The following is a 13,640-nucleotide window of genomic DNA, read 5'->3' as shown; positions in this document are numbered from 1 at the left end:
ATTTGTGTTTTCTCTCTTTTTCATGATTAGTTTAACTAGAGGTTTATCTATTGTGTTAGTGCTCTCAAATAACCAGTAGTTATTTATCTATCCTATGTTCAGGACACTTGGGGAAAGACTGACTGCCTTTCCTCAAGAAGAAACAAAAGAGATATTCAAAAACAGCCAAACTGAACTACTAGTTATGGTAACTTATATGTCTTAGATAAGAATACATTGGATGGCTTTAATAGTAGATTAAGGATGTAAATACTAGTGTTTGCTGGATGGTTTTTAACAATTCATTCATTCAGTCAATATTTTATTGAGTTCCAACTATTTGAAGTCACTGACATCCAAACAGTGTTTGTTGAACAAAAATGTATAATATGGACAATTTATTGATTACAGTATTTTTTTTTTTTGAGAAAGATTAGCCGTGAGCTAACTGCTGCCAATCCTTCTCTTTTTGCTGAAGAAGACTGGCCCTGAGCTAACATCTGTGCCCATCTTCCTCTACTTTATATGTGGGATGCCTACCACAGTGTGGCATGCCAAGTGATGTCATGTCTGCACCTGGGATCTGAATCAGCAAACCCCGGGCCGCTGAGAAGCAGAACATGTGCACTTAACTGCTGCGCCACCGGGCCGGCCCTGATTACATTATTTTTCACCTTTTACAGTTTACATTAGGCTCTGAAGATTTTATAAATTTTTTTTGTTTTAAAATGTTTTAAATAAATTAAAGATTAATTTCAAACAAAAACACGTTCAACAACTTAAGATTTCACTCCTGAAGTTATTTTGTTCATAAGTGTAGTGATTACCTGAAACAATAAATACTCTTTCCATACTGTTATCTGACACTGGAATTTAATCTGAATAAACCCAATTCAGTAAATTTAGAGAAGTAGGTTTTCTTTTCTTTTTTTTTTCAATATTTCTCAGGAAATCTCAGGGGACACATTGTATAGGCAAGCATCATGTTTGAGGTCTTGATAGCTTTCGTAAAGACATTTAGAGTAGGAAGAAATCTCGCTGCTACAGTTACAACGTCCACATCAGATAAAATTTCAAATGCAAAATGTGTCTTCAGATTATTTAGAGATCTATGTCTGTATTCATTACTTTAGCGTCACTTTTTTTTTGCTAGAAATATTGATAAAGTAACCTCCCAAATAGGGACAATTTATCCATACAAAATCTTTATCACCAATGTTTCTTTTATTGAGAAATATTGGAATCAAATGCTAAAGTAATTTTTTTAAATATATTATCCAATTTTTTGACAATGTATTTCTTTCCCTAGAAAAATATTTCAAGATTTAAAAGCATGGAACTAAAGGAAGGGTGATACTGCTGTGAATCACACTTTATCAGAGAGAAATATTTCAGAGTTGTCACCTTCTTAATTAATAAATAAGCTAATAGGATTTTGTTAGTAGACCTATTGGTTTTGTGTTCCAGGCAAAAAGCACCAATCCTTCACTGTGTGGTTCGAAGCAGGATGTCTGGTAAGCTTGGGACCAGGGCTAGATGAGGGTTTTGTGGGACATGTAACTTATTCAATTAGGTGAGGGGGCTTTTAAGAAAAAATAATATAAAGTTAAAACCACAAAATTTTTATAAAAGGAGCATTTGTTTAGAATGAGGAAAATATCATAAAACATTACAAATTTAAAGAGCTGACAGATAACATTAAGCATTAAGAACAAAAAATCCAGAAACTAATACATACTTTTAAAAGTTAACCTCTTGACATATTTCTATTTTCCTATTCCCTTTCTGTTTTTGGCTCTGTACTTCTTTATTGATGTCTTTTTTTCCCATTTGCATATTAATGGTTCCTGCACCCTTACTGGGAAAGATTTTCCTTTTTTGTTTGAATTTCTCTTGTGTCCCTGTCAAAAATCACTTGACTATACATGTGGAGTTTATTTTTGAACATTCTATTCTGTTCCATTGATCTATTTGTCTATCCTTTTATCACTACCACACAATCTTAATTATTGCAGCTTAATAGAAAGTTCTGTAGTCAAGGTTAGATCTTCTAACTTTGGTCTTTTTTGAGATAGGTTTAACTATCTTTGGGTCTTTTACTTTTCCAAGTACATTTTAAAATTTCAAGGAAATTTCTAGGAAAAAGCATGCTAGAATTTTGGTTGGGATTACATTGAATCTATAAATCAACTTCAGGAGAATTGGTATCTTAACAATACTTGGTCTTCTGATCCATAAAAATAATTTTTATCTCCATTTATTTAAGTATCTTCAATTACTCTCAGTAGCATTTTATAGAATTAGTATATAAGTTTTGCATTTATTTTTGTTAAATTTACGCCTGAATATTTTTTGATGTTGTTTTAAGTGTTATTTTAAAATTTTGTTTTTTGAATGTTCATTGCTAGTATGTTAAAAACATAATTGTTGTATGTCTATTGATTCTGTATCCTGCAACATTAGTTCTAGTAGTTTATTTTTTTGGCATATTTCTTAGAATTTTCTATGTATGCAATCATGTCAACTGTGAATAATGACAATTTTCCTCCTTCTTTCACATCTGTTTGCCATTTTTTCTTTTGCATTTTGCATTGGATAGTAACTCCAATGCCATGTTCAACAGATGTGGCGTTACAGCTATCGTTCCCTTTTATGTCATCTCAGAGGAAAAATATTTGATATTACACTGTTAAATATGATGTTAGTTGTAAATTTTTGTTGGTTATGCCCTTTATCAGATTGAAGAAATGGTCTTCTGTTTTTAGTTTGCTGAGAGATTTTTATTAGAAATTGTTTCTTTTTGTCAAATGCCATTTCTCCATTTATTAAATTGATCATATGGATTTTTTTTGCCGAATTATATTGATAGATTATCATACATTAAACCACCCTTGAATTCCTGGGATATACTTAACTTGATCATGGTATACAATCTTTATATATCACTAGATTTAATTTACTAATATTTTAGAAAACATTTTGAGTGTATTTTCCTGAAAAAATTTTGTTTGTAAATTTATTTCCTTGTGATATTCTAGTCTGATTGTGATATTGAGTAATATTAGCCTTATAAAATGAATAAATGAGTTGGTAACTGTTCCTTCCTCCTCTGTTTTCTGAAAGGTTTTGTGTGGGACTGGTATTATTTTTATTTAAATGTTTCCTGGGATTCACTGGTGATGCCATCTGAGCTTAAGGTTTTTGTTTTGTTTCGTTTTGTTTTAGGGGGAAGTTTAATTACAAATTCAATTTCTTTTTTAGCTAGAGGGATATTTAGAGTTTCTATTTCTTCTATGTTCAATTTTAGTTATTTGTATCTTTCGATAAATTTCTCCACTGAATCTAAGTTGTCGAATTTATTAGCATAAAGTTGCTCATGGTATTCCATTGTAATACTTTTACTATAAGTAGCAATCTATTGACTCCCCCTGTTTCATACATTGTGTAGGTATTATAGCTTTACATTCTTTTTCCTTGACAATTCATTCTAGGAGTCTAATAATTTCACTAATGATTTCAAAAAACTAACTCTGATTTGGTTATTTTCTCTATTGTTTTTCTGTTTTCTATTTATTTGTCTCTACTTTAATTTTTATTTTGTTTCCTCTAATTACTTTGGGTTCTAATTTTAGTTTTTTCTAGATTTTAAACTGGGAAACTGAAGTCATTGCTTTACACCTTTCAAATATTGTAATATAGCATTTAAAACTATACATTTCCTGAAAGAGGATTCTGAGAAGATGGTGGAATTCTTGGAAGCAGATTCCAGAAATCTGTCTCCTTACCTTGACAATAATTGCACTGGCAGAATTTGTCTGATGTAGCTATTTTGAAATTCTGGAATCTTTTAAAGTCTTGCAACTTCCAGGGGAAGGCATGGACAGTAAATTGTGGTTAATTGTGGTCAATTTCATCTCTTACCACAGTAGCAGGTTCTCATCTCTCATCCCCAGCCGAATGGCAAGTGGGTGTTCATGTATGCCTGGAGCAGTTTGCACACAGCTTTCAGGGGCCAGGATGAGCAAAAAGTACCCTGTCCTCTAAATATTGAGGACCTGTGTTCTGATCACTGATTGCTTGTTCTGATCAGAGAGGTGCAAAGAGGTGGGCAGCCATTATTATTGCACTTTCCGCCACTGTTGCAAGCCCCACCCCCTCTGGATGAAGGGACTTCCAGGGGATTTAAAGCTTCAGTGGTCTAGCTCTCCTTTATTTTTATCTTTTTCCTATTTTGGGACCCAGACATTAAAGACTAAGACACTCAAAAGCAACTGGATATGTGAGAAAAATTAGAACATGACTACACGTGCCCAGAGAGAGATACAGGCTCAGAAAAGACCTGAGAAGATTTCAGGTTTACATCTCAGACCGCTGCTTGACACAGAGAGAGAGTACAATTAAAAAAATAAACAAGCAAACCCTGGAGAAGGGGAAAAATTTGATTTCTAACATTAGCATTCAAATGTCCAATTTTTAATAAAAAAATTTCAAGGCATAAAAAGCAACTGGAAAGTATGACCCATTCAAAGGAAAAAAATAAATTAACAGAAACAGTCCCTAAAAAAGAACTGATGGCAGGTCTACTAGACGGAGACTTTAAAACAGCTGTCTTAAAAATGCTCAAAGAACTAAAGGATGATGTGGACAAAGTCAAGAAAATAATGTATGAACAAAATGGAAGTATCAATAAAGAGATAGAAAATCTAAAAAGAAACAAGAGAAATTCTGGAGCTGTAAAGTACAATAACTGAAATGAAACATTCACTAGAGGGATTGAAAGGTAGATCTGAGCGGGCAGAAGAAAGAATTCATGAATGTGAAGATAGGACAATATCCAGTCTTAGGAGCAGTAAGAGAAAAGACTGAAGAACAGTGAGTGAACAGAGCCTAAGACACCTATGGGACACCATCAAGTGCACTAACATCCACACTGGGGGAGCTCTGAAAGAAGAAGAGAGAGAGAGAGAGAAAGTGGCAGACAGAATTTTTAAAGAAATAATGACTGAAAATTTGCCAGATTTGATGAAATATGTGAATATAAACATCCAAGAAGTTCAACAAACTCCAAGTAAGATGAATTCAGAGACCTACATATAGACATGTTATAATCAAACTTTTGAAGGCCAAAGAAAAAATCTTGTAAGTGCCAGGAGAGAAGCAACTCATCACATACAAAGGGCTCTCAATAAGATTATCATCAGATTTCTGATCAAAAACTTTGGAGGCCAGAGGTGGATATATCCAAATTTCTAAAAGAAAAATCTGTCAACCGAGAGTTGTATATCCAGCAAAACTGTCCTTCGAAACTGAGGCAGAAATTAAGACATTTCCAGATAAATAAAAGCTGAGAGTTTGTTATCACTAGACCTGCATTATAAGAAATGCTTAAGGCAGTCCCACAGGGTGGGGTGAAGTGAGAGAACACTATACAGTAACTTGAAGACATATAAAGAAATAGAGATCTCAATAAAGTTAAATATATGGGTAATTATAAAAGCTAATATTATTGTAACAACAGTTTGTAACTCCACTTTTTGTTTTCCACATAATTTAAGAGACTAATGAATTTAAAAAAGTTATTAGCTTATGCTTTGGGGCATACAATGTATAAAAATATAATTTTATGACATCAACAACTGCAAGGGGTGGGGACAGAGCTATTAAAGGAGAAGAGATTTTGTATGATATTGAAGTTAAACTGGTATAAATTCAAATTAGAGTGTTATAACTTTAGGATGTGGAATTTAATCTCCATGGTAACAACAAAGTAAATAGCTAAAGAATATACACTAAAGGAAATGAGAGAGGAATTTAAATGTTTCACTACAAAAAAAAACAACTAAACACAAAAAAAGACAGTAAGGTAGGAAATAAAGACAAAATAGCTATAAGCCATATAGAAAACAACTATCAAAATCACAGAAGTAAGTCCCTCCTTATCAGTAATGACTTTAAATGTAAATGGTTTAAGCTCTCCAATCAAAAGCAGACATTGGTAGAATGGAAAAAATCCCACAAGATCCAACTATATACTGGCTACAGAGAGACTTGCTTTATATCCAAAGACACAAATAGATAGAAAGTAAAAAGATGGAAAAAGATGTTCCATGAAAATAGTAACCAAAAGAGAGCAAGTGTGGCTATACTAATGTCATACAAAATAAAACTTAAATAAAAAATATTACAAGAGACAAAGAAGGGCATTATATATTAACAAAAGGGTTAATACAACAAGAATATATAAAAATAATAAACACAAAACCGACCAAGACTAAGTCACAAAGAAATTGAAAATCTAAATAGATGTAACTAGTAGGGAGACTGAATTAGTAATAATCAAAAAATCTCTGGCAAAGAAAAGGCTTGAACCTAACGGCTTCAGTGATGAGTTCTAGCGAATATTTGAAGAAGAACTAACACCAGTCCTTCTCAAACTCCCAAAAAATTGAAGAAGATGTAATACTTCCTAACTCATTCTATGAGGCCAGCATTACCCCAATACCAAAGCTAGACAAAGACACGACAAGAAAAGAAAACTAGAGACCAATATCTTTTATGAACATTAATGCAAAAGTCCTCAAAACATACTAGAAAACCAAATTTAGCAGCATACTAAAGGATTATACACAATAACCAAGTTAGATTTATTCCTGGAATTCAAGGATGATTCAATATATGAAAATTGATCAGTGTGATATACCACAGTAACAGAATGAAGGAAGAGAACCCACTTGATCATTTCGATTGATGCACAGAAAACACTTGACAAAGTTCACCACTCTGTCATGATAAAAATATTCAACAAATGAGGAATAGAAGGAAACTACTTCAACATAATAATAGCCATACATGAAATACCATATATGACTGACCATCATACTCAACAGTAAAAAACCGAAAATGTTCACTCCAAGATCAGGAACAAGGCAAGGCTGCCTGCTATCACAACTTCTATTCAACATAGTACTAGAAGTTCTAGCTAGAGCAATTAAGCAAGAAAAAGAAATAATAAGTAAAAGGCATTCAAAGAACTGAAAGCAGGATCTCAAAGAGACATTCGTACACTCATATTCTTAGCAGCATTATTCACAATAGCTGAAACATGGAAGTAACACAGATGAATGGATAATCAAAATGTGGTTTATGCACATGGAATACTATTCAGCCTTAAAAAAAGAAGGAAATTCTGACACATGCTACAACATGGATTAACTTTGAGGACATTGTGCTAAGTGAAATAAGCCAGTCACAAAAAAAATCCCCCAAAACAAATACTGTATGATTGCACTTAACTGAGATACTCAGAGTAGTCAAAATCATAGAGGGAAAGTAGATTGATTGTTGCCAGAGGCTGGGGAAGTGAGAACGTGGAGTTATTATTTAATGGTATACAGTTCCAGTTTTACAAGATGAAAAGAGTTATGGAGATGGATGGTAGTAATGGTTGCACAACATTAAGAATATATTTAATACCATTGAACTGTACAGTTAAAAGGGTTAAGATGGTCAATTATGTTATGATGTGTATTTTACCACAATCTTTTAAAAAAAATTGAAAAAATACCTATACATTTTCTTTAAGGATGAGTTGCTGCATCTCATAAATTTTATTTATTTATTTATTTTTGTTTGAGGAAGATTAGCCCTGAGCTAACATCTGCCACCAATCCTCTTCTTTTTGCCGAGGAAGACTGGCCCTGAGCTAACATCGGTGCCCATCTTCCTCTATTTTATGTGGGATGCCTGCCACATCATGGCTTGACAAGTGGTGCACAGGACTGTACCCAGGGTCTGAATGGGCGAACCCTGGGCTGCCAAAACAGAACATGGGAGCTTAACCACTGCGTCACCTGGCTGGCCCCCATAAATTTTCATTTGTTGTGCTTTTATTATCATACAAGTGAATATATTTTTCTTTTTCTTTTTTTTGGTGAGGAAGATTGGCCCTGAGCTAACATCTGTTGCCAATCTTCCTCCATTTTATATGTGGGATGCCGCCATAGCACGGCTTGGTGAGTGGCATGTAGGTCTGTACCTGGGATCTGAACCCGTAAATGCTGGGCTGCCAAAGTGGAGCATGTGAACTTAACCACTATGCCACCAGGTTTGCCCCAGGATATATTTTCTAACATCCTAGTAATAATATTCATCTTCATGTCTTTTTCACTGATATTAGCATAGCTATGCTAGGTTTCTTATGCTTACAGCTTGCGTGGTTAGCCCTTTTAAAAATCCTTTGACTTTTACATTTTTTCTACTTTTATGTTTAAGGTGTATTCTTTTTGGTGAATAAGCATAGTTGAGTCTTGCTTTTTAAATCTAACTTCACAGTCTGTGTTTTAAAGGAAGTATTTTTTTTTGTAAAATTTAGTGTAATTATTGACATGCTTGAATTTCAGATTGGTATTTGATTTGTTTTTTGTTTTATCTATTCATTGTTCCCCAGTTCTTTCCATTTTAATTTTTTTGTAAAGTATATAAATATATTTTTTGTATTCCATTTTATCTCATTTTATGGCATTTTAGTTTTATGGCATTTTAGTCTTTGTACTTTTTTGCAGCATTTCTTTAGATAGTAAAATATGCATATGTAGTTTATTACAGCATACATTAAAAATTCTATTACTTCATGAACAGTTTAAGAAATTTATAACAATATATTTTCAATTGTCATATATTTTACTTCTAAATATTCTATAAAACCCAATTTTTGTTATTATTTTTACTTTAAATGGCTAATTGTCTTTAGGGAAACAACAAAATATGTATAAATATAGGAACAATAATTTCTATGGCCCCTCCCCAATTTTCTTTTTCTGATATTCCTCATTCCTTTTTATAAAAGCCAGTTTCTATCTCATTTCATTTTCCTTTAGCCTCTATAAATTCTTTTAGTGTTTCTTATAGTGGAAATTCTTTCAGGTTTTTACTCTCTGAAAATGGCTCTCTGAAAATGAGATGTAATATTATTCTATGAAATTGGCAAAGTAAATAAAAATCCGTTGTGTTGTAGACTTCCAGGCAAAGCGCGCTCACTGCTCTAAGGAGTAGAAAATGATAGAACTATACAAAATTTCTTTTGGCAATCAAATTTTTAAAATGTTTTATACTTTGACAAATATTAAAATTCTTGGAATTTATAAGAAAATTCAGATGTGTATAAAGATATATTTACAAGGGTGCACAGTGTAGCTTTACTTTTAATAACAAGAGCAGAAACAACAGTACCTTCATATGATGAAATAATATTGAGCTACTAAAATTTATGTTGCAAAATACCTTGCTAGAATTGAGAAAGTGCTAAAAAAGTTTGTATAATATGAAATAACTTTAAGAATATATATGTTTTACTTGCATAGGAAAAGTGATATATATCAAATTTTAGCAGAGGTGATTTTTTTCCTTCGTGCTTTTTTGTGTTTGCCAATTTTTCTGCCCTCGCTATGTAATTAGGCTAAAGTCCTATAATATTTATTCAAAGAAGAATGATCAAGGACAGTAGGAAATATTAAATATACTGTGGAATAGAGAGAAACTAAGAAAAAAATCCTAATGATCTTTGGAGTCTAGATAATTCTCTAGGGAACATAGATGTCTTTTTTGCCTAAAGGGTCAACAATGAAACCATTTAATTTGCGTTTCATATCTCCTCTTTTCCCCGCCTAATGAGCTGTGACAAAGGGATAAAAGTTAAGTTGAGAAAGACATAGACGCTACATACTGTAAAAAAATTTCAATTATAGCTAGAAGTGTCATTAAATTTTACAGCACTAATGAAAAACTTGGTTTATATATTTTGATATTTTGGAATACTATTAAATTATTAAAATTTAATAGTTTATATCTTTGCAGGTTTCCAAAGTGTTTTGAAGGTACTATTTTCTGTTTTCTGGAACGTGTTATGATTCTTTTTTACTACAGAATTGGGAACTGGAAATTCTTAGCCTGGTGACCAGAAAAAAATATTTTGGCCTGAGGACAGTTGACTTGTCAGGCAACTGGTCATGACTGAAAGAAGGGTATGCTCCCCACAACAGTTCAACTTCTATTTTCACCTATGCACACATGCATTACCTTAAGAAAGGATGTGCTATTGTGCATTTTAAGGTCATGAAGTACTACGGTGAATTGGATTTCGGTCCTCTGGCAATAGGTTAATTACCAGCTCAGTCTCTTGGAGAAATAAAAAGTGCAGAGTATTTATATTTGAAACAGAATTGTTAAGGGTGCTTATCTCACCTTAATATATTTTGATATTTTGGAATACTATTAAATTATTAAAATGTTACTTAGTAATGAATGGCTGCAGGTGGAAAGAGATATGATCTAATTACTACTTATTTAGTGAATATTACTTCTGTTTCTAGCAGGAACAAATTATAAGCATTTATGTTAGATCTGATAAGGAAAATTATGTGAAAACTTAAATATGAGGAGTATATGAGAATATAAATTTTATATTCTCCCAGAACATTTTATTTTGCAATGTATATATTTCTCCCACGTAACATTTTATTGTGCCCATTACTTACACCAATAAATATTTTCAAAAACATTATTTTCATTGGATAGATAGGATTCTCCTGAAGGAAAGCCACTTCTTTGTCCATCAACCAATAGATTGCTGCTGAAATATCCATACTCCCTTCTAGGACAGTATAAAATTATAAGACTACATGAGTTTCAAGAAATAGTTTTATCAAACTCCTTAAGTGACAATCATCACACAAGAGGTTACAAAAAAAAGGAGATAATTTCTCTTTAGAGAAATTTCTCTTTAGTTTCTGATTATATGTGCTTTTTCCTAAGCAACTGCTTATTTTTAACTTGTCAATACTATACGTCATATAAATGACTATATTTTAAATCTTGCCTTCTAGAAGGTTTGAATAAAGTTGTAATCTAACTCTACAGTCTCTATATAACTTCACTTAATTTCCCTGCACCTCGAACTCACTTACTGTAAATTTATTTAACTTGTCATATGTATGCATCTTTATGAGATATATTAAATTTACTGGAAAAAAATAGTATATCAATAACAATAAATCAACAACAATAATAAAAATGACCACAAGGAAATTCCTGGTCTCTCTGCATATCAATTTATTAATCTGAAAAATGTGGGTGATTATTTCAATCTTTTAGGGTAGAGTCATTATGAGGTTTAAATTAGGTAATTTAAGTGAAAGCCTATATTACAGAGTCAGAGAGCAGTGTTCAAAAAGTGTCTTCCGTCCATTCTTTAGAGACAGAGCTGGTACATAAATTCCATTTCCATTTAGGTAACACACTTACTGTTCAGTGGAGCCATTCTGAAACATCCCAAGTAGATGACAACCTGTCTAATATGATCAGTATCTTGGTATTTTAAATTGAGCAACCTCATATATAAAAATCATTTAAAAATGCTAATTAAATGAAAATATTTTTTTGGTTTTCAAATGATTGTTTTGATAACACATAGATAAATGTTATTTTCTCTTTAGCATAGGAAAAGATAAGCATAACAATTTATTTAGCAATATAATCATAAAATATACTAAGACTATGGCTATTTATATAAAGTTTTATACAAAGAGTTAAGATGTTTTACATTTTAATATTTATTTGAAAATATGTAAAAAACATGAAAGTCAGTGCAGAGCACTCCAGGTACTAACTAAATCATAAATAATGTATTTATTGTCAATAAAAAGGATATTACTAATAAATCAGAGATGACTATATTTATGAAGAAACATTTGCCCCATTACTTACGTTTGTATTAATTTTCTTTTCTCATAATATATTAGTATTTGATTTATTTAAATTGTGCTTTGCCTTTAAAATGTCATTAAAGTTTGTAACATGTGTATGATGCAGTTATGTAATTACTTAATCTTGGGATTAATAAGGGAAGTAGCCTCTATTGTAGGAATATCTCACAAGTTGCTTTTGATTTTCCTTGCTTAAAATTAAAACAAAAGATTTCCCTGATGTTCACAAATAATTAGGGTTTTCAACTTACATCTTTTGACTAAAAACGTACTATAAATAAAAGATAACTATGGTGGTCAAAATGTCTCACCCAGGGAAGAGAAATTTCAGTATTAAGTATATATCTCAAAGAAAAATCAAGTAATTGAGCTGGTAGCAGTTGGACAATCTGCCCTTCTCTGCTCCATTTCCCAGTCCCTGAGTAAAATGGAACAATAAAAAATAAGACGTGATTGGAAAGGACTGGAACATAAAAGATCTGAGTTTCTGTTATAGGGTTTTCCTGCTGTCATTGCCCTACATCCATTTATTTTTGATAACAACCTGCTATCCCAATCTATTCTTTCAGTTCTATTTTGGGCAAGAAGCCTCAGATGAGATCCTTTGTCTAAGAAGAGTCTTTAACATGGTGTGCTACCAAAAGCCACACATACCCAGGGAAGGAATGACAGAGCCTATGAGAGCCTTCTATCCTGGGGCAAAAGACATAAAATCAGAAAGAGATGACATAGAAATTATGTTATTTCCATCTTCTTTTTGTTAATACAAACAAACACACACACACATTTGTTTTTTAAGAATACATAAAAAAGGGAGAGAAATGCCTGAAGAAATTTGAAAAACAAATGGAAATCCTAAATGTTACCTGAATTTAATTATTAATCTTTGCTTTTGCCTACAGCAGAGTTCTCTTTTATTTCTCAAATTGAGAGAAAGAGAGAGAGATAGAAACAGAGAGAGATTTCCTTAAAGGTTAGAAAATAAATGAAACATAAAATTTATATGTATAGTAAGTAATAATTGTCACCATTTAAAACACATATCTTTATTAAGAATGCTAAATTTATGCCTTGAAACAGTACTATAATTATGATCTTAATTTGATGAACTCTTGAAAATAACCTGGCAATTATGCTTGATTACTGCATTTTCTCTATTAGCGTTTATTATTTAAATAACAGTGATACACAAACGCATCTTGACAATTTTTGTTTTCCTAAAATATTACCTATTTGTAATTTTAAAAGAAAATATGGCCAAAATAAAATTTCCTTAATCAGACAAAGTCTTAGTTTATGAATTAGGACCTGAAATAATTTGGGTACTTTTTCAGACCTCTGAATTATTAGTACATTAGTAGTGGGTAAAAAAAGTACCAGTATCTTTGTCAGAGCTATCAATATTTATAAAAGATGTTTACATATTATTGAGCCTGTGTCAGGATTCCATATTTTTCTCTGATGACTAAGTATACTGTTGAAATATTATTGGGTAAATTATACTAAGCTAACTTTTATCGATCAACAAACAATCAATAAATATTTTGTATTTGCCTTCTGTGTTCTCAGGGCAATGCTAAACTAGGACTAAATATGCCTAAGACATGGATTTCACTTTTAAGATATTTACATTTGAAGAAAGAGTAATTTTACATAGGCAACAATGGTGAACAGTAAACATTGGTTTCTGATCCCACATACAACAATGTGGTATCTATTTTAAGAGCTCTAGATATTCAGACAAGGAAGATGCGTCTCTTCTAACCCAGCCATCTGGACACCCAGGTGGAGCAGATGGGTCATAACAAAGCCACCATTACAAACAACCCAATGAATACTTCCTGAGACAGGTAAAAGTTGATTGTATTAAGACATAAAACTACATTCCTCCAGTAGATCACA

The 13,640-nt window shown here is 32.0% G+C and overlaps 1 long non-coding RNA gene across 3 annotated transcripts in view; it reads left to right on the top strand.

The window, feature by feature from the left end:
* Positions 1-11,834, top strand: part of LOC139083007 (uncharacterized) — a 37,306-nt gene extending 25,472 nt beyond the window's left edge. The window contains exon 7 of one of the 3 annotated variants that reach the window (XR_011539458.1): positions 9,832-11,834. This is a non-coding gene — a long non-coding RNA (uncharacterized lncRNA). Of the gene's footprint in view, positions 1-411; positions 3,079-9,831 lie in introns of those variants that run through there. The other 2 variants (XR_011539460.1, XR_011539459.1) reach the window with 2 other exon arrangements.
* The last annotated feature ends 1,806 nt before the right edge of the window (positions 11,835-13,640 follow it).

Source organism: Equus przewalskii, chromosome 4 (assembly GCF_037783145.1).
Source record: "Equus przewalskii isolate Varuska chromosome 4, EquPr2, whole genome shotgun sequence".
NCBI classification, from domain to species: domain Eukaryota; kingdom Metazoa; phylum Chordata; class Mammalia; order Perissodactyla; family Equidae; genus Equus; species Equus przewalskii.
Note: the sequence above shows the minus strand (reverse complement) of the source record. Positions and strands in the feature narration are given on the sequence as shown.